This window comes from Vulpes vulpes, chromosome 14 (assembly GCF_048418805.1).
Source record: "Vulpes vulpes isolate BD-2025 chromosome 14, VulVul3, whole genome shotgun sequence".
NCBI lineage: Eukaryota > Metazoa > Chordata > Mammalia > Carnivora > Canidae > Vulpes > Vulpes vulpes.
This window is the reverse complement of record NC_132793.1, coordinates 45708462-45732920: the sequence shown is the minus strand read 5'-3', so window position 1 is coordinate 45732920 and position 24459 is coordinate 45708462. Positions and strand designations below refer to the sequence as shown.

General features: G+C 42.4%; 1 long non-coding RNA gene across 1 annotated transcript; it reads right to left on the bottom strand.

Annotated features, from left to right (window-relative positions):
- Positions 1 to 215: 215 nt before the first annotated feature.
- LOC140595409 (uncharacterized) lies at positions 216 to 23996 on the bottom strand. Its single transcript, XR_011996994.1, has 5 exons — positions 23675 to 23996; positions 21135 to 21189; positions 6037 to 6199; positions 3916 to 4025; positions 216 to 3428 (listed from the first exon to the last, which is right to left on the bottom strand). It is a non-coding gene; the product is annotated as an uncharacterized lncRNA (long non-coding RNA).
- Between the last annotated feature and the right edge of the window lie 463 nt (positions 23997 to 24459).

The window sequence follows — 24459 nt, the reverse complement described above, 5'->3', positions numbered from 1 at the left end:
GGTGAAATCACCTGCACCGGGCTGCTCGGCGGGCTCCAGGGGCTCATTAGGATCCAGCGCAGCAGGCGCATCCTGGGGAGGCAGCCGTCCCTCCTCACAATCCTGGTTAGAAATTTAGCTCCACATTAGTCATTCTGCACCTTTGTCAACACACAGACTATTCTGTATGACTATGGATAAGCAGAAGGAAGGAGATAGAGGCAAATATACATTAATAGCTCTTCCTATTTAAACAACCCCATGATTTTCATCAGGTAGAAGTTAGAGGTTGGGTTTTGTTTGTTTGTTTTGTTTCGTTTTTTTAGTTCATTCTGTTAACAAGTCAGCTGTTAAGAATACCTGGGTGCACCGACACACAGAGACTCGGCCAGCGACGGAGGGAGGGGAGAGAGCATGAGCACAGAGTACCAAGCCATGGGAAGGAATTCGTATCATGGTCGTATTACTCTCTCTGCCACCTTGAAGAAAAGTCAGGTGTTCCTGTGTTCCAGCAGAAGCTCTCCCACTGGGACGCCTGGGTGGCTCAGTGGTTGAGGGTCTGCCTTCAGCCCAGGGCGTGATCCCAGGGTCCTGGGACATCAAGCCTGGCATCGGGCTCTCCACAGAGAGCCTGCTTCTCCCTCTGTCTGTGTCTCTGCCTCTCTCTGTGTCTCTCATGAAAAACAAGAAGAAGAAGAAGAAGAAGAAGAAGAAGAAGAAGAAGAAGAAGAAGAAGAAAGAAGGAGGAGGGGGAGGTAGAGGAGGAGGAGGAGGAGAAGGAGAAACTCTCCCACTGTCTGTTCTCCATTGTTCAGCCCTGGAATGGTCTGGAATTATCTTCAAGCAAGACAAGAAGGAGATCCAGGGTGGCTCAGTGGCTCAGTGGTTTAGCGCTGCCTTCAGCCCAGGGCGTGATCCTGGAGACCCGAGATGGAGCCCCGCATAGGGCTCCCTGCATGGAGCCTGCTTCTCCCTCTGTCTGTGTCTCTACCTCTGTGTGTGTGTGTGTGTGTGTGTGTGTGTCTCATAAATAAATAAAATCCTTAAAAAATAATATTAAAAAAAGGAGATCCAATTATTTCAGAAAATCAAATCTATATTAAACACAAACCAAATGCAAGGCCATGCTATGCCTGAGGTTATAGAAAGATAAGCAAACTGTCTTCTGCTTTTCAGGGATTTATCACTGTAAAGGGGATTGTGGGGAGCAAGACTCAGAAAGTGGATGGTAGACAAGAGCTGGAGGTTCAGGGGGGCCCCACAGCCATCAGGGAGCTCCATTTCTGGCCTGTAATTGCTTGGGGGCCAGTGGTGGTGGGTGGAAGGTGACCAGTAGATGGCTGTGCATCCCTCTGAGAAGGTGACTGAGTGGAGTCAACTTGCTGAGAGACACTTCGGAGGACTTCTCCGCCCACCACTCTGCAGCCAGCAATGCTCACTGCTCAGCCACCATGGTTTGGGTACTGGCCAGGGAGCAGTCTGCGAGGCAGGGCCCCGGGGCTGCTTCTGCCTTCCTCATCAATACACAACTCAGCTGTACATTTGCTTGTCCTGCAGCAAGTCCCCCTTCTCCTTGTCTGGAAAGCAAATGCCAGGCCTGAAGAGAGGAATCACCAGCCATTCACCACAACAAATGAGTGCAGAATTCAAAGGAACTGAGACACAGAAGAGGTCCCGGCCTACCTGGCCTACCTCCTCACATCTCCTCGCTCTGAGGGGGAGTGTGAGGAATAGGCACCTGCAGCACCATTCACTCCTGGCTGAGAGCCAACACGCTTCAGTAGTGCAGACAGTGGAGAAAAAGGGAGGATGCCACAGAAAACAATTCCGTTGTTTTACTCCAGAGGTGACCTCGACGAGAAAAGCACCACTCTCTGCAGTCCTGGAAACTCTGGGCCAGCGCAGGAAGATTTTGCAAATTCTCAGGGCGAAAACTAGAGAAGATCCTGGTGACTGCAAGGTTTGGATTTCATGTCCTGCATGTGGTGTTGAAGGTACAAGCTCAGTGGGCAGCTGAGCGGTGCTGTGGCTGAATCAGAGCCGGTGCTCTGATCTGCTCGGGGTGCCTTGCCCATGACCTGCTCTGGCCACCCCGGGTAGGCTGCACTTGGGTGTCCCTGGCACAGAAACCCGCTCATCTCTGGGTATTTCTCCACTTCCTCTCTCAAAGGGTCTCCGGGTTCCATTCGAACCAGATGCAAGGCTCCCTGAGCTGCAGGCACGGAAGGAGGCCATGTGTGTGAACTGCACTTTGTGGTAGCAGCTCTGAACAAGAGCATTACATTTTTTTAAAACTTGATCACATTTTTTAAATTGTGATCACACACACACACACACACACACACACACACACACACATGCCTGCACACAGTTTACCAGGTAGGGCATTTTTTAAGTGTGCAATTCAGTAGGGTTAAGTGTATTCACATCACACAAATGTCCAAAACTTTCATCTATAAAACAGAAACTATATACCCATTAAATACCTTCCAAGCCCACACACACACCCCAGGCCCCTAGCAACAACCATTCTACTTTCTATTTCTACAAGTTTAACCACTTTAGATAACTTAATATGAAGTGCAATCATGCATTTCTTTGTCTTTTTGTGACGGGCTTATTTCATTTAGCATAATGTCCTGGAGGCGCATCCATGCTGTAGCAGTGTCAGAGTTTCCTTCTAACAGTCCCCTGAATGTATACACTGCAGTTCTTCATCTCTTCATCCATTGGTGGACATCAGGATTACTTCCTTGATCAAGTTTTTATTTCTTTTATCATTCAAACCATCAGCCCCTCCTGAAAGTACCATTCAGAGGTCTTTCCTTTGGATAGACACTATTGGTTTCCATCTATTATTTCCACTTGAGCAAAATCTTTAAAAAGTAAAAAAAAGCCAGGACACTAGAATGTGTTCAACATAGCCATCACAGGCCAAAAACAGGATGTATGCAAAAGTGGGAACATTGTGAATGGTGGCTATGATCATTCTAAATAAACCATCCACAGACCACAAGGAAAAAAATCAGCATTTTAAGACATTTTGAGACAATCCATAGACTATTCTTTAACTGTATTCCATGATTTTCAATGCATGCTTTGTTGTGAATGGTAGATTTTTAAAATATGACTGTAACATTCTGCAGCTCCTCCCTCCAAGAGGTGAGGTCTGGTTCCCCATCTCTTGAATCCAGGCTGGCTTTGATGAACAGAATGTAGAGGAAGTGACAATGTGGTATGTCCCAGAGTCGAGGCCTCGAGAGAACTTGCGGCTCCCTTGTCCTCTTGGAATACCGCCCAGAAACCACTATGTGAAGCAGCAGGTAACACCTCCCGGCTGGTGAGAGCCATGTGGGGGAGTCAGCACCAACTGCCAGCCATGTGAACGAGGCCATCATCAACCTTCCAGCCTAGCCAATTTCCAGCTGAATGTAGCTGCGTAAGTGAGCCTGGAGGAAACCAGCAAAGGAAACAGCCCACCCACAGAATCATGAGAAATCATGGTCAATATACATCAACAGTGCACTGATACTCAAGGCAGACACTAGATTTTCTCTGTGCACATATTACATTCTTCAGTTTGTTTTCTTGAGTAAGCAAAAATATATATTTCTTTTTTAAAAAAGGAAAGAAATAAACTCTACTCCTACCCTGAGCCATTCACCAATGTTAATAATTTGTCATTAATATTCTCTTCCCCTAAGTATAATTTATTTTTACTTGGTTGTGATCATACTATAACAGCCATTCTAAAAAAAAAAAAAAAAGCATTTATTTGTTTGTTTTTCAGGAACTACTATCTTTGTTTGGTGCAATTTGTTCAATCAGTATTCATTGAACATCTGTTAGTTTGTAAAGTATACCAGTTAAGAGCTTTAGAATCAGACCCAAAAAAACCATTGATCCATTACATATCCCAGAACTCGAGCAACTTACCTGGCTGAGTCTCAGTATTGTCATCTGTAAGAAGGGGATAATACCACATGACTTGCAGAATTGTTGAAATGATAAATGTGATAATGGAGGGAAAGCTTGGAGCTCAGCACCTTGAACAGAAAAAGCATTTGATAAAGAATACTATTTAAGCATGGAGAATCCTGGGATGCCTGGGTAGCTCAGTCAGTTAAGCATTTGTCTTCGGCTTGTGTCATGATCCCAGGTCCTGAAATGGAGCCCTATGTCCGGCTCTCTGATCAGTGAGGAGTCGGCTTCTCCCTCTTCCTCTGCCTGCTGCTCTGCCTACCCATGTGTTCTCTCTCTCTCCTTCTCTCTCTCTAATGAATAAATAAAATCTTTAAAAAAAAATAAGCGTGGAGAATCCTTTAGAGAAAAAAGATAGCCAAAGCAATTATACGAGAGATTCCCAACCAAATACACTCCCAGCCCAGAATTGAATGCCTCCAGTAACAGAGAACTCATTACCTATAATAGGTCTGCTATTTCTGTTCAGAAGGTTTTCCTGATACAAAGCTAAAATCTATTATTCTCCCCCATTTCTCAACTATTTATTGTTCTTATTTCAACCCTTGAGTCTAGACAAAGCAAGGATGTGGGGAACCCTCCTCCATGTGGGAGCCCTTCCAGCACCAGCCAATAGAACCTCCTGTGGTGATATAAACATCCTACACCTGTGCCATCCAGTTTGACAGCCACTATGCACTGTTGGCCATTGACCATTGGATATGACATCTGCAGATAAGGAACACGAATTGCTTTTAATTAATTTTAATTTTAAAAGTCCCATGTGACTAGTGGTTTTTGTATTGGTCAGCATAATTTTGGCCATTAAAAAGATGCAGTAGGGGTGCCTGGGTGGCTCGGTTGGTTAAGTGGACATCTGTTGATTTTAGCTCAGGTCATTATCTTGGGGTCCTGGGATCAAGCCCTGAAGATGGGCCCGTACTCAGCAGGGAGTCTGCTAGAGAGTCTCTCTCCCCCTATCCTTTTGTGTTTTTTATTTTTTATTTTATTTTATTTATTTATTTATTTATTTATTTATTTATTTATTTATGAGAGACACAGAGATAGAGAGGCAGAGAGAGACACAGGCAGAGGGAGAAGCAGGCTCCCCACAGGGAGCCTGATGCAGGACTTGATCCCGGGACTCTAGGATCACACTCTGGGCCAAAGGCAGGTGCCAAACCGCTGAGCTACCCAGGGGTCCCACCCCCTCTCCTTTTGCCCCTCTCCCACTCTCTCTCTCTCTCTCTCTCTTTCTCTAAAATAAATAAATAAATAAATCTTATAAAGAAAAAGATGGCAGCAAATATCCCCTCTCCTTTCTTCACCAGGTCAAACATCCTCAGTTTCTTTAAACATCATCCACATGTGATCATCCAAGTCCTTCACTTTCTACTTCCATCCTCAGGATGCACTCTCATTTTCCACATCCCTATTAACCTGTGGCATTGGAACTGTGCCCCTCCGCAGTTATCCCAAGGACGAATACCATTTGATGAGTAATAAGGAAATAACTAGCTGCATCTCTGGGGCTGGGGCTGTACCTTATTCATTTTCATATTTCTAGTGTCCAGCCCAGGAGATATCCCATTAATAATTGATGAGTAGCTGAATACATTTTCTCCGCGGGTGGAATACAGTGCAATTCTCACTTGCTTTGTACCAGATACAAATTTCTCTGAATGAAATCAGAAACAAATTATTTTTTTAAGTTTAAATTTAATTTTTTTGGCATGTTGACATCTATTGATCTCACTTAGTGTCAACCAAAACCCCTTTTGCCCTCATATCTTTTCTCTGTCCTTGTCCTGCTGAGTTACAACAATCCAAATGTAAGCCTTTACATTTTATTCTAAATATCTTTTTTTTATGTCCTGATAATGCTGAAGTCTCTCTTGGGAAGTCTGATTCACACTGCCACCACAGTCTATGTGGGCCTCTGTACTAGTTGGAAATGAGTCCCCCGGTGGCTGGGCTCATGACCTGGCAGGGAATAGCCATCCCTCTGGGAGGATAATTTGGATAAAGTACCCACTCTGGGAGGAAGTGCCCTGTAGATTTGCCACATGAATCCCATGTCTGTGAGAAGACAGTTACCTTTACACTGAATGGATATCCCGGGTCCAAAGAACACAGCTTGGTAATGAGAGCAGGGTCTGGATCCTAGCTCCCTCCTGAGTGCCTGCTGCTCCAATTCATCAATGAGCCACCTCATCACATCATGCACTATGATGACCAATAACAGCACTTCCCAAACAATCTGATGACAAAGACCAGGGTTTAAAAATGTCTTCAATCAGCTGCAGATCACTACTTTTGTGAAATAAAACAAAAATAAATTATGAGAAAAATAAAATGAAAAGGACCAAGTACCAACCCAAATTTTGTTTTTATATTAATCAGACATAAAACTTCATTCCAATAAATATAATCAAAACAAACATTATGGGCAAGCAAAAGAATTAAAAACCAGACATGTTCCTTCAAAGATATGTGCAGGCAATTACTACTTAACATTGCACTTACACTCATTGTTGCTGTTTGATGTTTGGAATTGTGAGACAGTTCATCTGGACAACTTTTCTCTGACATCTCTCCCACTGAGAGGTGGGACAACTCTGTCCCTTCCTCTTAGATTTGAGTAGGCTTTGTTAACACATTGACCAACAGAATGGGGTAGCAGTGATACTGCCCAGTTTCAAGGCCTGAGCATCAGGAGACAGGAGACAGGAAAATTCTACTCTTAAAATCCTAAGCCACCATGTAGGACATCTAGCTACTTCATCAGATAGACCCTGAGTCTACCTAGGATGGAGCCTAGTCTTCCAGCCATCCTCTCCAAGGCACTAGGAGTATGTGTGAACATGTCTTGGATCCCTCTATATCAGAATAGCCATGAACTGAATACCACCAGTGATCCCATGCAATACCAGGTAAAGCAGAGCTGCCCAACTGAGCCCAGCCTGAATTCCTAACGTAAAAATTCATGAGATATGATTAAAGGATTTCTGTATTTAAACTAAGTTTGGGGAGCAGTTTGTAATACAGCAATCGATAACCAAAAAAAGAACTAAACATAATATTTAAATTTTTTAGGGATCCCTGGGTGGCGCAGCGGTTTAGCGCCTGCCTTTGGCCCAGGGCGCAATCCTGGAGACCCGGGATCAAATCCCACGTCGGGCTCCCGGTGCATGGAGCCTGCTTCTCCCTCTGCCTATGTCTCTGCCTCTCTCTCTCTCTCTCTCTCTCTCTATCATAAATAAATAAAAATTAAAAAAAAATTAAAAAAATTTTTAATATAACAAAAAGCCTTCTTGCTTGTTAATATATATGACCCAATTGGGATTGACAACAATTCTACTCACAATGCACAATGAATAGTTACACCATTTCTAGGTTGGCTTTAATGACATTCATAGTAGAGAAACCAGCCCACAAAAGTACATTTTTAGGAATGGAAGAAGAGAGATTTAAACAATTTCAGTGAACTCATAATATTTGCTTTTAAATCTGTCCCAAACAAAATAAATAAGGATTTTTTATAAGGTATAAAATTTTATAGAATAAAGTATCTTTTTTCCCTATCGGCCCCCATGTATAAACAGACACACTCAGACACAGGCACAGAGATGTATACCATCCACACTCATATTTTTTATTATTTTATTTTATTTTTTATCATGGTAAGTGTACTCCTAATTCCCATCCCTTACCCACCTCCCCTCTGGTAATCAGTAGTTTGTCTGTTTCTTGGTTTCTCTCTCTCTCTTTTTCTTCTTCACTGGCTGTATTTTTAAAAGTCATTTTCAGACCCTCATAAGAAGCTAGTTACAAAAATTTATCCTACTGGAAACAAATTGGTGGTTGGCACAGGGGAGGTACAGGACAGGAAAGATAAAATGGGCGAAGGGGATGAAGAGGAACAAATTTCCCATTATAAAATAAACATTATGGCGATGAAAAGTATAGCACAAGAATATAGTCAATCATCCTGTAATAACATTGTATGCTGACAGCTGATAACTACACTTACTACATTGGTGAGCACTGAGTAATGTATAGAACTCCTGAATCTCTACATTGTACACCTGAAACTATAGTAACGTTAAGTCAACTGCACTTCAATAATAAATAAAATGTTACTCTATAAAGTTATAAGATATAGCAAAGGCAATAGGATGTTAATTTTCACGATTAGATTATATAAGTTTGTGACTTCTGTCTTGCTAGCAGATACTCTTCCTTGCTGGTTTTGACAAAGACAGTTGCCATGCCAGGAAGACCCACATGGCAAGGAACTGAAGGTGGCCTATGACTTAGAGCCAGTTAAGAAATAAGGTCCTCAGGACTATAACCCAGAAGGAACTGAATCCTACCAACAATCATCTAAGTGAGCTAGGAAATGGATTATTTCCTTGTCAAGCCTTCAGATGAGACATTAGCCCTGGCCCACACATTGTAGTTTATGAAAAAAGTTGAAAGCACAGTCCAGCTAAGCCATGTCTGAATTCCTAACCTATGGACTCTGTAAGAAAATAAACGTGTGTTATTTTAGTCTACAATTTGTTATGCAGCAATAGATAACTAATACAGATTTTGGTTCTTGGAAGTGGGACACCGCTATAATAAATAACTAAAATGTGAGAGTGGCTATGGAACAGCGAGGGAGCAGAAGCTGGAAGGATTTGGAGCAGTATGATAGAAAAAAACCTAACTAGACAGGTTAGTAGAAATCTGGACTTTGAGGACACTGCCAATGAAGGTTCTAAAGGAAGTAAAGAAATTGTTATTAGAAACTAAAGGAAGAGAATCCTTGCTATGGAGCAGCAGAAAGCTTAATAAAATTATCATTTGCAGCAACACAAAAAGCATATGTCCCTGATGGACTTGCTATCTAGTTGAAGAGATTGTCAAGTAAAGGGTTGAAGGTCTGACCTGGTCTTCTCTTGCTGCCTGTGGTAAGAGTGAGAAGAATGAGAGAAGCTCAGAGAAAGACATTATGCTTGAAATGCTTGAAAATGCTCTTCATTGTGTCTCCCACTGGCCCTGCAAGCTTTATTCAGTGGAAAAAAATCCTTCTCTACCATAGGCAGAAATCTGGCCTGACTTTCCAGCTCTTTTTTAGGGAGCAGAAGTCTAAGCATCATCTTAAGTCACTAACACAATCTCAGTGTGAGAAATCAGCATGTTCAGTCCAAAATATCAACCAGAGCCATCACTTAGGTAACCACAGGCTTTTGCCCACCTTGCTCCTGCATCTGCCTGCCTTCAGGAAAGGGTGTGAGGGGCCTCTGCTCTCTCTGCCCAACTATACTCACCTCCTCCTCCACATACTGGATGTGGTTTGGACCCACACTCCCTTCCCTTGTACATTGGTATGAGTGTGGCAATGGGAAAAGCCACCAACAATTCTTGGTCAGCTAGTGGCTTCTCCTCTCTGTCTGGCAAAAGTTAATTTGAACTTCTCAGTATTTCTTTGAGTTCTTGGAGACTCCCACTTCAATGGAGGCCCCAACCCCCATCCCTCTGCTATGCATTGTCCTGGGCTCAAGCAGAGACTTCCTAACCTTGGTTGCCCCTTGAAACTTCTTCCTTAGCCTCTAGGAATTCAGAGGTGGAAGTAGGTGGATTTTGCACATGACTGATAAAACTAAAGCCCCAAGGCCTATCACCCACACAGAACAGTAACATTTATCAAGTGAATTTTCACCACTCTTGAGATTCTAGCATAATTTTTTTCATCACTTTAGTAATAGGATAAAGCTATAAGAATAGATTTTGTATCACTCTGCATAAAGTGAGATTGACCCATAACTTTTTTATTTTTAAGTCAAACCAACCATAGTTTATCTATCTCACTGGTTGTGTTAAAGAACCAGTACCTACCTAGGCTTATTTTTTGATATGATTGGGTTTCTGTTTTATGATTCACATACTTGTGATTTTCTCTTTTTAGTTCCACCCTTCTGCTTTATTGAGATGTTTTGTTGCTCTGTTATTTTTAACCTCTTGAATGGAATATTCCATTTGTTTGTTTTTATTCTTTTTAAAAAATGGAAGTGTTTACTAAAGAAAAAAAGAAACAAATAAGCAGATTCTTAAATACAGAGTACAAACTGGTGGTTTCCAGACAGAAGTCTGGGGGGTGGGGGCGGTGAAGAAAATATATAAAGGAAATTAAGAGTGCACTTATCTTGATGAGCAGTGAGAAATGTATGAAATTGTTGAATCGTTATATTGTAGACCTGAAACAAGTATAACACTGTATGTTAATTATACTTGAATTTAAAAATAAATAAATAAAAGACAGGAAAAAAGGACAAAAGAAAGGAAGAGAGAAGGAGGAGTGAAGGAAGAAGGGAAGAAAAGAGAAGAAAAGAAATTTCATAGCTCAGAAGGGCCTAAAAGCCATGAGCACCTCTACTGCTCGCATCTTGGTTTCTAAACACCATTCCTCACTGAAAGGAACCAGGCCTTACAGAAATGGTCAATGTCTGGGGCGCCTGGCTGGCTCAGTCAGTAGAGCAGTAGAGTGTACAACTCTTGGTCTTGGGGTTGTGAATTTGAGCCTCACAGTAGGTATAGGCATTACTTAAAAATAAAATCTTAAAGAAAAAAAGAAATGGTCAATTCCATGGAACGTACAAGATAATTCTAGGGTATCTTGTGCCAGAACACACAAAGAAATGCTCAAAAAATAATGGAATGGGTCAAAAGGACATAGGAGCCAGCTTGAAGGAGCAACCCCTGGGAGAATCTATGACAATCTGAGGATCAAAATAATAATGATAGGGATCCCTGGGTGGCGCAGCAGTTTGGCGCCTGCCTTTGGCCCAGGGCGCGATCCTGGAGACCCCGGATCGAATCCCACATCAGGCTCCCGGTGCATGGAGCCTGCTTCTTCCTCCGCCTGTGTCTCTGCCTCTCTCTCTCTCTCTCTCTGTGACTATCATAAATAAAAAATATAATAATAATAATAATAATAATAATAATAATAATAATGATAACAGCTTAGGATGATAATAATAATAATAGCTTTGAATGAAATAAAAATCCACGAGCCCATACTGACATGAATTAATTATTTCTATATTGGAAAAAGTCAAATTAAATAATTTAATACTGGGATCCCTGGGTGGCGCAGTGGTTTGGCGCCTGCCTTTGGCCCAGGGCGCGATCCGGGAGACCCTGGATCGAATCCCACGTCGGGCTACCGGTGCATGGAGCCTGCTTCTCCCTCTGCCTGTGTCTCTGCCCCTCTCTCTCTCTCTCTCTGTGACTATCATAAATAAATAAAAAATTTTAAAAGATAATTTAATACTTCCAGAGTGACAAAAATCTCTTTAAAAAGGCCCTTTAGGGGGCAGCCCCGGTGGCTCAGCGGTTTAGCGCCATCTTCAGTACAGGGCGTGATCCTGGAGACCAGGGATCAAGTCCCACATCAGGCTCCCCGCATGGAGCCTGCTTCTCCCTCTCCCTCCTCTCTCTCTCTCTCTCTCTCTGTGTGTGTGTGTGTGTCGTGAATAAATAAATAAAATCTTGGAGAAAAAAAAAGGCCCTTTAGGTAGCTTGCCTAAGTTCTAACCACCAAGAAGGCAAGCTGTGTTTTTCTTTGCCAGAGAAGTCTTTCTGAAGGATAAAATTATGGACTGAGGTGCCCAACTATGTCTCTAGGAAGAGGTCCATTGGCCACAGAGCTTTGGACTCACACCTCAGGCTGGTCCACCGCTTCTCTGTAGAAGGTGGGTACTTGGGAAGGGTTCATTTCACCACATATGATGGCTACACACAAAATCCAGAATATGCTGGCAGTACAGACCTCTGTCTGCTGTAATATTAGTTTTCTATTGCTATGTAATAAATTAGCACAAACATAGCTATTTAAATAAGACAATTTTAACCTAAGTATGGAGTGGCTGGGTCCTCTGTTCAGGGCTCACCAGACTGAAATCAAGGTATCATCCCGGGGCTGAAGTTTTCATTTGAGGTTTCAGTCCTCTTCTGAACTCACCAACAAAGTCCCTTGTGGTTGTAGGGCTGACATCTCTGGCCAGGGGCCCATCTCAACTCCTAAAGGCTGCTCTAGGTTCCTAGCCAAGAAGTCCATAGACAGTTCCCAATATGATTTTTGCCTTCCTTCTTGAACAACAGGAAAGCATCAAACACTTCACCTTCTTTTAATGGGCTCGCCTGATTAGGTCTGGCCCATCCATATGCTCTTTTCTGCGATAAACTCAAAGTCAACTGATAGTAAGTCAATCTCAGGAAAGATATCCTGCCATATCCACAGTCCTGCCCATACTTAAGAGGAGGGTCCATAGAGGGCCTGCATCAGGGTGGCTGGACTTTGAGTGATCTCTTCAGAATTCTGCCACCACAACCTCTGGTGACAAGGGAAAGTCAGCCAAGAATTCAACTGTACTGTGGATTATCCACTGTGGCTTATCTCTTATCTCTTAAAACCTAAGTGTTTTGCTTAAATTTTTAAAAAAAGAGCAATAGCACCTGTGGTAATTTACCCTGTGAATATAATTGAAAAATACATGCTACTGTATGAACAAAATAATGGCTGCAATATTGGTTATAAAAGTGGAAAATTGAAACCAATGAAATATCTGTCAGCAGGGGACCAGTGGAATAAGCGATGGAGCATCTCTTTTTTTAAAAGGTATTTATTCAGGGGCAGCTTGGGTGGCTCAGCAGTTTAGTGCCACCTCCAGCCCAGGGCCTGATCCTGGGGACCCAGGGTCGAGTCCCACGTCGGGCTCCCTGCATGGAGCCTGCTTCTCCCTCTGCCTGTGTCTCTGCCTCTCTCTCTCTCTCTCTGTCTCTGTGTGTGTGTGTGTGTGTCTGTCTGTCTGTCTCTCATTAATAAATAAATAAAATCTTTAAAAAAAAAGGTATTTATTCATTTGAGAGAGAGAGATAGAGAGACACAGAGAGAGCACAAGCAGGGGGAGATGGAGAGGGAGACAAAGAGGGAGAGGGAGAAGCAGACTCCCTGCTGACCAGGGAGCCCGATGCAGGGCTTGAGCCCAGGACCTGGAGATATGGCTTGAGCCGAAGGCAGATGCTCAACCATCTAAGCCACCTAGGCACCCCGGAATATCTCTTTTAATGCCAGATCTATATTTACTGATGGAAAGATCCTAGCGGTCTATCAAATGTAAAAGCAGCTTACAGAGCAGTGGAAACAGAATAACCCCATTTTGTTTTATTTATATATATTTCCTTATATCTATGCATTTAAAAGCTGAGGAAAATATATGTCAAATGGCTAATGGTTGTAATTTCTTTGGGGTAGGATTACAGGGGTGCCTTCACCTTTTACTTTACGCATTTGCATTATTTAAATTGCTTTCAACAAACACTTAATTTGCTTACAATTAGCAGCAAAAATAAAGCTATTTCACTTTGATACAAGTTGAGAATTTTAGTAAATGATATTATTTTCTTTGTCAGTCACTAACATTATAATCCAACTTTTTTCTCTCTTCAACTTTTCATACCATCTTGTCAAACAATACTAAATTGAGTGTCCTTTAAGAAAAGAAAATTTGAGTTTCTTGCCAATGAGTGACAAGTCCCTGAAGTATGTCAAACGTGTGCAACTCTAGGACATGTGGAATAATTTGAACACAAACTAAAAGACCATAATACATTTTTCTAGAACAATATGGTGATAATCACAAGCTAAACCAAAAATCATTTATGTACTACAAATGTATTACTTGCTTATCAGTTTCTGATTCATTTACTTTTGAAATTTGCTTATTCCTTCTGTTAAAACATTGTAAAACCATCAGCCAGTTCATCTTTAAGAAAATGCACACCAGCTCTCGTGTCATATTGATTTCTCAATGTGTCATTACGGTTAAGTTATTCTACACCAAACAATGCTAATACTTTGAAATAATAATAGATTTCAGCCTTGCTGGAGTATTAGCTTCCAACATGTGGCTGTCTTTGCATGTTAAGAATTAATACAAGCCTCCAGGAGCTTCTTGTCAGCTTGCTTCCCAAGCTCTCATGCACCGGCTGCGTGCTTGACAGTCAGACCTATTTCAACCAGACAATTTTGCAGAGTAGTCACAGTTTGCAAATAAATTTTAAAATATATGATTTTCATATGTGCAGATGGCTGCTGTAAGCCACAGAAACTCCAGACCCGGGCCCACAGTGTGGTCTTCCAGGATGGTCCCAACAGGCCGCTTGAACAGTACCACGTTGCAGGCACTGCCCTGAGTTACCTATTAAGGGTCATTATGTAAATCACTGTTTCTGACAAATCTCAGCTGTCCTCACTTCCTCTGAAGTTCCTTCCTCCTTCAAGAGGAGCCACACACTTGACTCTACCCAGAAGGTAGTCTTTGTCGGCGCCATCCCTTGTTTAACTGCAGTGGTGCACATGCTGTCTGTCGCTGACAGTTCGGTTTGCCATTCAGCCGAACCATGGAAAAACAATGGCACCAAGGTACCATCTGTTCCACCCAGGTGTGTGTGTTCTGCGGCTCGGCTGGGCAAACTGAGGAAGATGGGGGTGGGGAGCCTGGTGTCTCAGCTTCTATTTGGTTTCTGTCCTGGAAAGTGCCTACTGAGCGCCTTGCTGCTAGAGTGTTGTGCCAGGTGATCATGGTGCATAATGCACCACTCTGGAATACGGTGAGCCACCTATCTGTGTTTGTGCCTGGAACAAAACACCATTTTCACCTGAAATAACTTCGTCAGAGTGAGTTTTGACCGGGCCAAGGGCTGTGTTACCCCCTGGGGAAAGGAGCTACTTCCCAGAGAAGTCAGAGACTCATTCAGAGAACCTCTTCCTTTAGGGGGGTTTCCAGATGGAAAAAAGATGAAAATCAGAGTTTATGTGAAAATTAAATTTTTGGTTTCTTTGGCTAGTCCAGTTTGAAGCAACCAGCAGCAGGTTTGACACTTCCCAGACAGCTTATGTTTCACCATAAAAATTCACAACAAATTCTGCCCTTCATTCCACAACATGTCTGTATTTTTTGTGTTAAAAAAAATAAAGTTACCAACGTTTTAACATAAGAGGAAAGAGGGGCTCCCTTGCCCCTTTCTTGCATAGCTGGTGACAAGTTACATTCATATGTATCTTTGGATTTTGCAAAGCTGGCTGCTAGCAAGGACAGCTGGCACTGCCTATCAGAGTTGGCATTTGGGCAATTTTTCTTCTCTGTTTGGGTATTACTATGTTTTGAAAATCCAAACTTATTTACAAATGTTGCATTAAAATAATCCTCCAGAAAAATGCACATATGTACAGAGACACACACAGGCACATGCACACTGTACTGCACACCACAAATGATGTCATCAATCAGTTGCAAAACCTACCAATGACTGACCATAAGGAGCCGCATTTGAGTTAAGGATAAGTGAACTCAAACTAAACAGACCGTATTGATCTCAGATCACACCTAATTATGGAATTGCCATCGTCCTGTCGTCTAATACTGTCACTTCTTTTACCTCTTGGCATTTTTTTTTCTCGTGGGTCCAATCCAATTAGATTCTTCCCACAGTATCATTTTCTAAGCCCTGTGATTTCCAGTAATACCTCTCCTTTGGGTTCTTCACTGTTCCCAGCATCTCATATATGAGTCTGGCCCATCTTCTCAGGTACCCTGGCTCTGTTCCCCACTGTCACATCCATCTCATGTTCCCTAGGTCCAGAGGATTCTCCACAACTGGAGAACTCTGTCCTCACCTGAGTGTAAGCCTGGTGGAATCTTAGCCCATCACCACCATCCTAAGATCCTCTTCTTCGGGGGAGAACTTAAGAAAAGACTTTTGAAGGCCAATGAAAGCTCTTGCCATCTTATCCAACCAGCAAAAATACAGTAGGGTTAGCCATCCCAGGGCAGGTGCCAAGAGGTGTGGATAGTAGTTAGCACCTACCATCCTCTGCAGCAGATGCCCTAGCAACTGTCTGTGGTTGATAAATGCTGGTCTAGACAACAAAGAGAGGGAAAGCGTGACTGGCTTTTTCATGGGAAAGAGGGAAAGACAGTTCTTTTCAATACTATTTAGAGATGTTTGGAACAGTTGAAGATTTAACTATCCACGTCTTTTAAGATCCACTTTCTCTCAGAGCTACCTCATTGACTAGCAGGTGGATGGACACTTAGATAAATGCCTTAGAATGGCACCGTGTTTAAAGATGTTAAAGGAAGCCTTTTAACTCAGAAATTCTTCTGGGAAAGAATATTTAGAATAAATATTCTCCTATTAGTTTGAAGAACGGTACATTCAAGGCTTTTTTTTTTTTTTGGTGCAGTACTTAACACAGTGAAAATGGGGAAACAACTCAATGTCCATCACTTGGAAATACGTTAAATAAATTGTGATGTGTTGATATTGCAGAATGTTATGCAGCCATGAAGAGGAATGAAGGAAAGACATGCAAAGATCTTCAAGGTATATTGGTAAATGCAAAAAGGCAGACAGAGCAATGCATACAGCATGGCATAATACATGCATAGTACAAAGATATAATACACGAGAATATATGTACATTGTATGTGTGTAAAAACAGCCCCAATGCTGCCCACATAGGGTTTCACACAAATTAGAGTAGTCATCCTCCTTCAAAGCACTTTACTTCTATCTGTTGTAGAAAATGTCATAATAAATTTTAAAATCTAAAAAATTCCAAATTGACAAAGGCATTTTCCTTCTAAGACCATTTGGAAAATGATACTCTTAAGTGATAGTCCTGGCTCCAGCAGCACATTAATTGACTGGATTTGGAGCAATCAGAACCCCAGCCAGTTCTCAACACACCCAGAGCAGGGCTGGGAAATCTACTCCCCCTTCCAGGGGGCCTGCCCTGCCCCCTGGTGCTAGAGCACCCAGACCACCCACACATCCTACAACAGGACAACTCCAGAACCTGCAAACCCCAGAACACTTGTTAAAATGCTCCATTACCTTTAGCATACCTTGACCACTTTGGAAGATTTTGGACAAATACATTCTAGAAACACTTCCAACCACAGAATGAAACCAAAAACTCACATTAGCTCTAAATTAAATTTTAAGTGTTATAACCATAAAAATCTCATTCCTCAAGCATTTGTTATAATTCAAATTATAGCGATATAGGCTAGAAGGGAATAAAATGAACATTTGGTCTCAACTCCACTAATTATTTATAGCTTGGGTCCCCCCCCCCCCAAAATTCTTGGGGAAAAAGACCCTGAACATTTGAAAAAGGAGGGGATATCAGTGAACTTCCCCTCATCTTCTCTCAGGAAAAAACAGTAAATAGGTTTAAAAGACTCATAATTGATGGACCACCCCATGGGGTATTCCTTTTTCACCTGTCTCACCTGATGCCACCTGAGGTTCTTCAGACATCACTTTCTGAATCAGTATTTATTACCCACCCTGGAGAAAAAGGCCATGGGAACACGTTTCAGTATTTATCAGCATTCAAATTCTTGTAACCTCCATGTCTTCATGCTGCCCCAAATGAGTCTCCTTTCCTTCCATCTGACCATCCCAGAGGTGGGAGCCCCCGCCTCCCTGCTAGTGGGCTTTTATAGAGTCCTAGAAACTGCTGTTTCCATTGCTCCCCCAGGAAAAAAAAAAAACACCATATTACAGGGAACATGGATAGATTGTAAGCTTTCTGAGTATCCTCCAAAGCCTAAGATGGGAAGGGTAAGGCCCCTCCACCCTCCATAACACAAGAAAGAAGCATCTGTCACATCCAGCTGGAATGAATAGTACTGGATGTTCTCTTGGACAAATGGTCCCTGCAAATCCCAAGGGATGATCCGCATATGCATCCCTTTCGGAGTCTATCAATATTGATGCTGTGCTTACAAAACCAGTCATCACCAACCACAGGCTCTCTTTAGTCACCATATGTAAACACTTCTGTGACTCTAAGTGTGGGGTTTTCAGAAAGCAGTATATCTAACTCTCTCCTTATGCATAGCAAGCATCCGTTCATGCCATGAAGAGGCCTCCAGGATGTAGTATCACACTGTCATCATATTCTTTCCACAGGAAAACCTTGGCCCTCCACCTAAATGACCTTCCAGTTTTGCAGACTTGGGCCAAGAGAGAAGGTGTGTTCAACATCTGGCTACAAACAACTCTACTGCTCTAACAATGAAGCGATATTTCCTCCAGGATGGAAACACATGCTGGGGAGAATAAACAAACCTCTGAATGCTATCTGTAACAGCTCCATCTGCTGGTTCCCAGATAATGTTACAGATCTGACAGGTGGACATCGATCATATTGATCCAATAATAAACAGTGCTTTATAATAGAAGTCTTGTCATCTTTCTTCTCAATCCATCCAGAACTGCTCCTGCCCCAGACGCCAGCCAGTGTACACAAACAGCAACTGGGGATGCTAAAAGACAGTGTACAGATTGCTTTGGAAGACAATCTGGATAAATACGGAACTCTCCAGAATAAAGGATGTGACAAAAGGACAGTCCTGCCCTCTTTGTGGTGTTAGACAACAGAACTTCCTCTTCTGTTCCTTGGGTTTCTATCCCCTGAGATGCAAGTAGTGACACTTGCAACTCAGGTCCAAGTGACGGTAAGAGGATTATAGTAATGAGGCTGTGCTTGGTATGCTGTGAGCTCCTAAAAGCCATGAGTCATATAAAGATCAAGACACTATAATTACATCTTAATATTCACTGGCAGTTATTAGGAATGCCTAAAAATCTCCCATTAATTCAGTGAGAATTAGATGTCTATCAGAGTTAGATGCTACGATATTAAAAAAAAATAGGGGTGGAGAAAAAAGATGTGACAGAGCGATAGTAGGCAGAGCTCAAATCCACAAAGTTCATAGTCACTTCATCAGCAGAAGGAACAGTCTCAGGTAACTTGCTTGTGCTTTCTAAGTCATTCAATGCATACAGGCCCACTCTCTTATGGGAATGCCATTCCAAATTATTATTTTCACCCTTTTAAAAGTCATATACCTTCAATGCCAGATGCCCACCATCAACTGCATGCCCAATTCCAGAGTCGTTATACTCAGAGGCAGGTGCTTGACGAAGACTAAACTTTGGCATCACAGAGTGTGGCTTGGGGCTTTGGAACCTCCATGATCTTCATTGTGCCTGCATAAACTCATTCCAAGTCTTACAGGTTGAACTGTGTCCCCCTTAAGAAGGTATATTGAAATCCAAGCCCATGGTACCTTCCGAATGTGGCCCTCTTTAGAGATGGGTTCTTTATAGAAGTAATCAAGTTAAAATGAGGTCACAAGGGTGTGCCCTAATCCCCCAACTGGTTTTCTTATAAAAAGGGGAAACTTGGAAAAATGGACAGACAGGCACAGAAAGAACACAATGTGAAGAGACACTGGGAGAAGAAGGCCATCTGCAAGCCAAAGAGAAAGACCTGGAGCAGAACCTTCCCTCTACCACCCTCAGATGGAGTCATCCATGCTGACATTTTAATTTTAGACCTCTCCTCTCTAGGACTATGAGACAATAAATTTCTATCAGTTAAGCCACCTAGTTTGGGATATTTGTTACTGGGGCCATAGCAATCTACAATCTAAGTAAATCCAGGAGCTTGTTAATTGATGGATTGAATGGTTGGTTGATTAATCAATTGAATAATTTGAAAAGAAACAAGACAAGAGTCATTCTATTTCCTCTCTGCAGAATGGAATGATTGGGACAAATGGAAAATGCCATTTCTTCTGAAGGGAAATCCTCACAATATAAAAAGTACATATGCAAACAATTTTAAATCTTAAGCCCAATGAGATTTATAAATTCTCAGATGATCTTTAAACTGACAAGAGAAAAAAGGAAACTTTTTCCTCATTGCCAAGTCCTTTATCAAATTCACTTCCATGATGCTTCCCATTGAAATTGAAAACTGTCAAAGAATCACTGAGATTTGTGATGAGTTGTTTCTTTCCCCAACAGCAACATCAGCATCGGTTAAAATTTGACAACCATAATCTAGATGAGAATTTTGTGATTGGGTCTAAATGTAATTTGTTCTTCCTCCACTGCTGTAATTGTCCAGACCTTATCACTGACTTTATTGTGAGATCAGCCATGATACCTTTTTTTCCCAAAAGATCTCCCAAAGAGCTAAACTCACCAGAGTCAGATAAATATTAACTTCTCCAAGAAAGCCCTGGAGGGCTCAAAAGCAACCTTGTAATTCAGCCAATGGATTGTCCATCACCTATGGAAAGATGCTCAAGATGGGGAAAGTATAACCCAGTATAATTTCCTATCCTCTTCCTAACACATGAGCTTGTCAGGAAGTCGGTGAGCATGAATCCAAAATCATTAGAGGATATGTCAATTCACTCACTCCCCATGTCTTGTGGTATTACACAGTATTACAGTGGGGCCAGATGCTTTTTTAGGAAGATCTAAGCCAATTGTTTCTTCTCCAGTTTGTACAAGCCCAAGCAATATGCCCTCCCTTGGCATTCCTTTCCTTGGTGGGGACCCCATGTCCCCCAGGAGAGATACAGGACAAATAAGGAAGACAGGGCACTGATGATGATAAAACCTACAGAGAACCCACTGTGATAAAAGCTGACCATTCCCATTCTCCAAGTGACCTCAAGCCTGCCCCTCCCCCCCTTAACCACAGGATTTGATTCAATCCAGTCGTACTGCTGTCTAGTGACTTCCTGTCCACAAGAGCAGCACACCATGGAGACACACCTCCAACCAAGAACCAAAGAATCAGGCTTCCCGGGGATCCCTGGGTGGCGCAGCGGTTTGGCGCCTGCCTTTGGCCCAGGGCGCGATCCTGGAGACTCGGGATCGAATCCCACGTCGGGCTCCCGGTGCATGGAGCCTGCTTCTCCCTCTGCCTATGTCTCTGCCTCTCTCTCTCTCTGTAACTATCATAAATAAATAAAAATTAAAAAAAAAAAAAGAATCAGGCTTCCCTAGCATTTAAAATATTAAAGTACGATACTGGGCAGCCCCGGTGGCGCAGCGGTTTAGCACCACCTGCAGCTCGGGGTGTGATCCTGGGGACCCAGGATCGAGTCCCACTTCGGGCTCCCTGCATGGAGCCTTCTTCTCCCTCTGTGTTTTCACGTCTCTCTCAATCTCTCTCTCTCTCTAAATAAATAAATAAATACATACATAAATAATCTTTAAAAAAAATAAAAATAAAGTACGATATTTCTCTAAACAAGTGTTACCTGAGAGCAACATGATCTCCATCTCAAACTGTCAGTTGTCTCCTACATCCTGTTTCTGGAAAGCAATAAAACAATCTATGAGTCTGTTGTTCATTTAGTCCTAAATGCCAGCAGCCAAGACAGTTGTCCCTCATTGCCACCAACAGAATGGACTGTGAATCAAAGAGAAAGAAAACGTTACAAGGGGAAAAATTTTAAGAGAGAAGGGAATGGAGGAGGAAAACCAAGAAATCTCCCTTCTAGGTAAGGAAACACTCTCCAGGATCTCTTCAGTTGTCATTCAGTGACAAAGTCACATGCTGTGATGTGTGTGATGGTCAAGAGCATGGCTTCTGGGGATTGGAATCCTCTATAACCAGAGCTATAAAATGATGGCAATTGAAGTGAAACATTAGAGATGTCTACCGTGCATCAGGTACCTGCAGACTCTGTGCTTTATGTACACTATCTTATCCCATTCTCACAGCAGACTAAGAATACGTTCTCTCATCTCTATTATACCCCCAGGGTCAGGGGGCATTGAGACATAAAGAAGTGAGGTAATTTGCCCCAGGCCACAAGGAAGAGGAGAAATTTATGTCCATGCATCCTGACTCCAAAATCTATGTGTAAACTCCTTAAATATCAGGTTCTTTATCTTTAAAATAAAGGTAATAATTGGTGTTCCCTAACTCATGAGGTTATTGTGGGAATTAAATGAAATCATACATGTAAAGGACCTTAGCACAGTTCCAGGGACATAGCAAGTGTTCAATAAAATATAAGCTATTAAGATCCAATCTCTTATACTGGCTAGAAGTTAAAAGGTAACTACTCCAGAGACACCTGGGTGGCTCAGTGGTTGAGCATCTGCCTTCAGCTCAGGACGTCATCCCAGGGTCCTGGGGTCAAGTCCCACATCGGGCTCCCTGCATGGAGCCTGCTTCTCCCTCTGCCTCTGTCTCTGCCTCTCTCTCTGCATCTCATGAATAAATAATAAAAATATATTTTTTAAAGTAACTACTCCAAATGGCCCAAAACTAGAGCTGATTCCCATTTTATAGTTCCTCTCACTCTCTTCTAAAAATTAGCTCAATATCAAGCATGGCTTACCTACATTCGTGTGGTTCTTAAAATCTAATATCCCAATTTGGAAAGATGATAATTCTGGCCTTAAAAATATCAGCAAACCTCTTACTTCATTTCGGAGAATCAGAGACCAAGATGAGCAATATTCCAATATTTCAAAATACACTGCAAGGAATCCCTGAGGGGCTCAGTGGTTTAGCACCTGCCTTTCGCCCAGGGCATGATCCTAGAGTCCCAGGATCAAGTCCTGCATCAGGCTCCCTGCATGGAGCCTGCTTCTCCCTCTGCCTGTGTCTCTGCCTCTCTCTCTCCTCTGTGTCTTCCATGAATAAATAAATGAAATCTTTAAAAAAAAGAATATTTAAAAAAATACACTGCAAACCTAAATTTACTCTTGGAGGATTAAAGACTTAGGAATCTTGTGTATTCAGCCTTAACAGGGCTCATTTTACCCTCAAAATCCAAAATAAGTTCCTTGATTTTCCTCTCCTCTACATACAACTGGATATTTTTACGGGCTGCAAATGGCATTATGTTGGCCATGTATATTTATCTTATAGGAAGTATCCAATGTTGGACTCAGAAGTCCTAGTTATAAAGAAGAACATTTACTAAGAATGACCAGGGAGTGGTCCAGGCCAATGTTAGGAAACAGAAAGGGCAAGATTTGGGCCAGACAACACAGCATTGTGTGGCTTTGTGTGGCTATAGCTGCTACGAAACTTAGCTCATGACTTTGCACAAACACAGATCCTAGGGCAGAATTATCAACATTGGTTAATCGGGGGTATTGTGGTTAATTTCGTGTGTTAGTTTGGCTGGGTCATGGTGCCCAGATATGTAGGCAAATATTGTTTCTGTGAGAATGTTTGTGAATGAAATTAGCATTTAAATCAGTGGACTTTGAGTACAGTCAATTACACTGAATAATGTGGGTGGGCCTCATCCAATCAGTTGAAGGCTTGAATAGAACAAAAGCTTTGTATCCCTTGCTAGCACAAGAAGAAATTCTCCAACAGAACAAAAGACTCCTAACTCTGGGAAACAAACTAGGGGTGGTGGAAGGGGCAATGGGCGGTGGGTGGGGGTGACTGGATGACAGGCACTGAGGTGGGCACTTGATGGGATAAGCGCTGGGTGTTATTCTATATGTTGGTAAATTGAACACCGATAAAAAATAAATTTATTTTTAAAAAATTCTCCAGGGGCACCTGGGTGGCTCAGTCAGTTTCAGGGCAATTTCAGTTCAGGTCATGTTCTCAGGGTTGTGAGATCGAGCCCCGCATCCAGCTCCGTGCTCAGTGGGGAGTCTGCTTGAGAGTCTCTCTCACTCTCCTTCTGCCTCTCTCCAATGTGTTCTCTCTCTCTCTCTCTCTCTCTTCGTCCCTCCCTCTCCAAAATAAATAAGTAAATCTTTAAAAAAAAAAAAAAAAGAAGAAGGAGGAGGAGGAGGAGGAGGAGGAATTCTCTACCTTAATGGTCTTCAGACTTGAACTGCAACATCAGCTCTTCCCTGGGTCTCCAGCTTGCCAGCTCACTCTGCACATTCTGGATCTGTAAATCTCTATAGTCACATGAGCCAATTTCTTAAAATCAATTTCTTTTCTTGTTTTAATGCTGTGATACTTGAGTTGCACTGGGTATTTTGATAGGTTTTGATCTGGAACACATTTGAACTTCCTGGCACTGTGGAATATGAGCTTTTATGTAGTTGGCAATGAGCCATTCATTATTGGTCAGAAATATACATAGAAGTCTTCCATAATAACTTAGATTACTAGAACCATGAATTCTGCATGTTCTTGGGCTCCTTCAAGTCTCTCATGATTTTCAGGACGCCCGGATTGAGCATCTGCATTCAGCTCAGGGTGTGATCCCGGGGTTCCGGGATGGAGTCCCACATCGGGCTCCCCACAGGGAAGCCTGCTTCTCCCTCTGCCTATGCTCTCTGTGTCTCTGCCTCTCTCTGTGTCTCTCATGAATAAATAAATACAATCTTTTTAAAAAAAGTTTCTCATCAGGCAGCCCCGGTGGCTCAGCGGTTTAGCACCGCCTTCAGCCCAGGGCCTGATCCTGGAGACCTGGGATCAAGTCCCACGTCGGGCTCCCTGAAGGGAGCCTGCTTCTCCATCTGTCAGTGTCGCTGCCTGTCTCTCTCTCTCCTCTCTGTGTATTCTCATGAATAAATAAATAAAATATTTTTTTAAAAGTTTCTCATCATATTCTATATCTGACTTTTCCTTCAGCACTTCCTAGT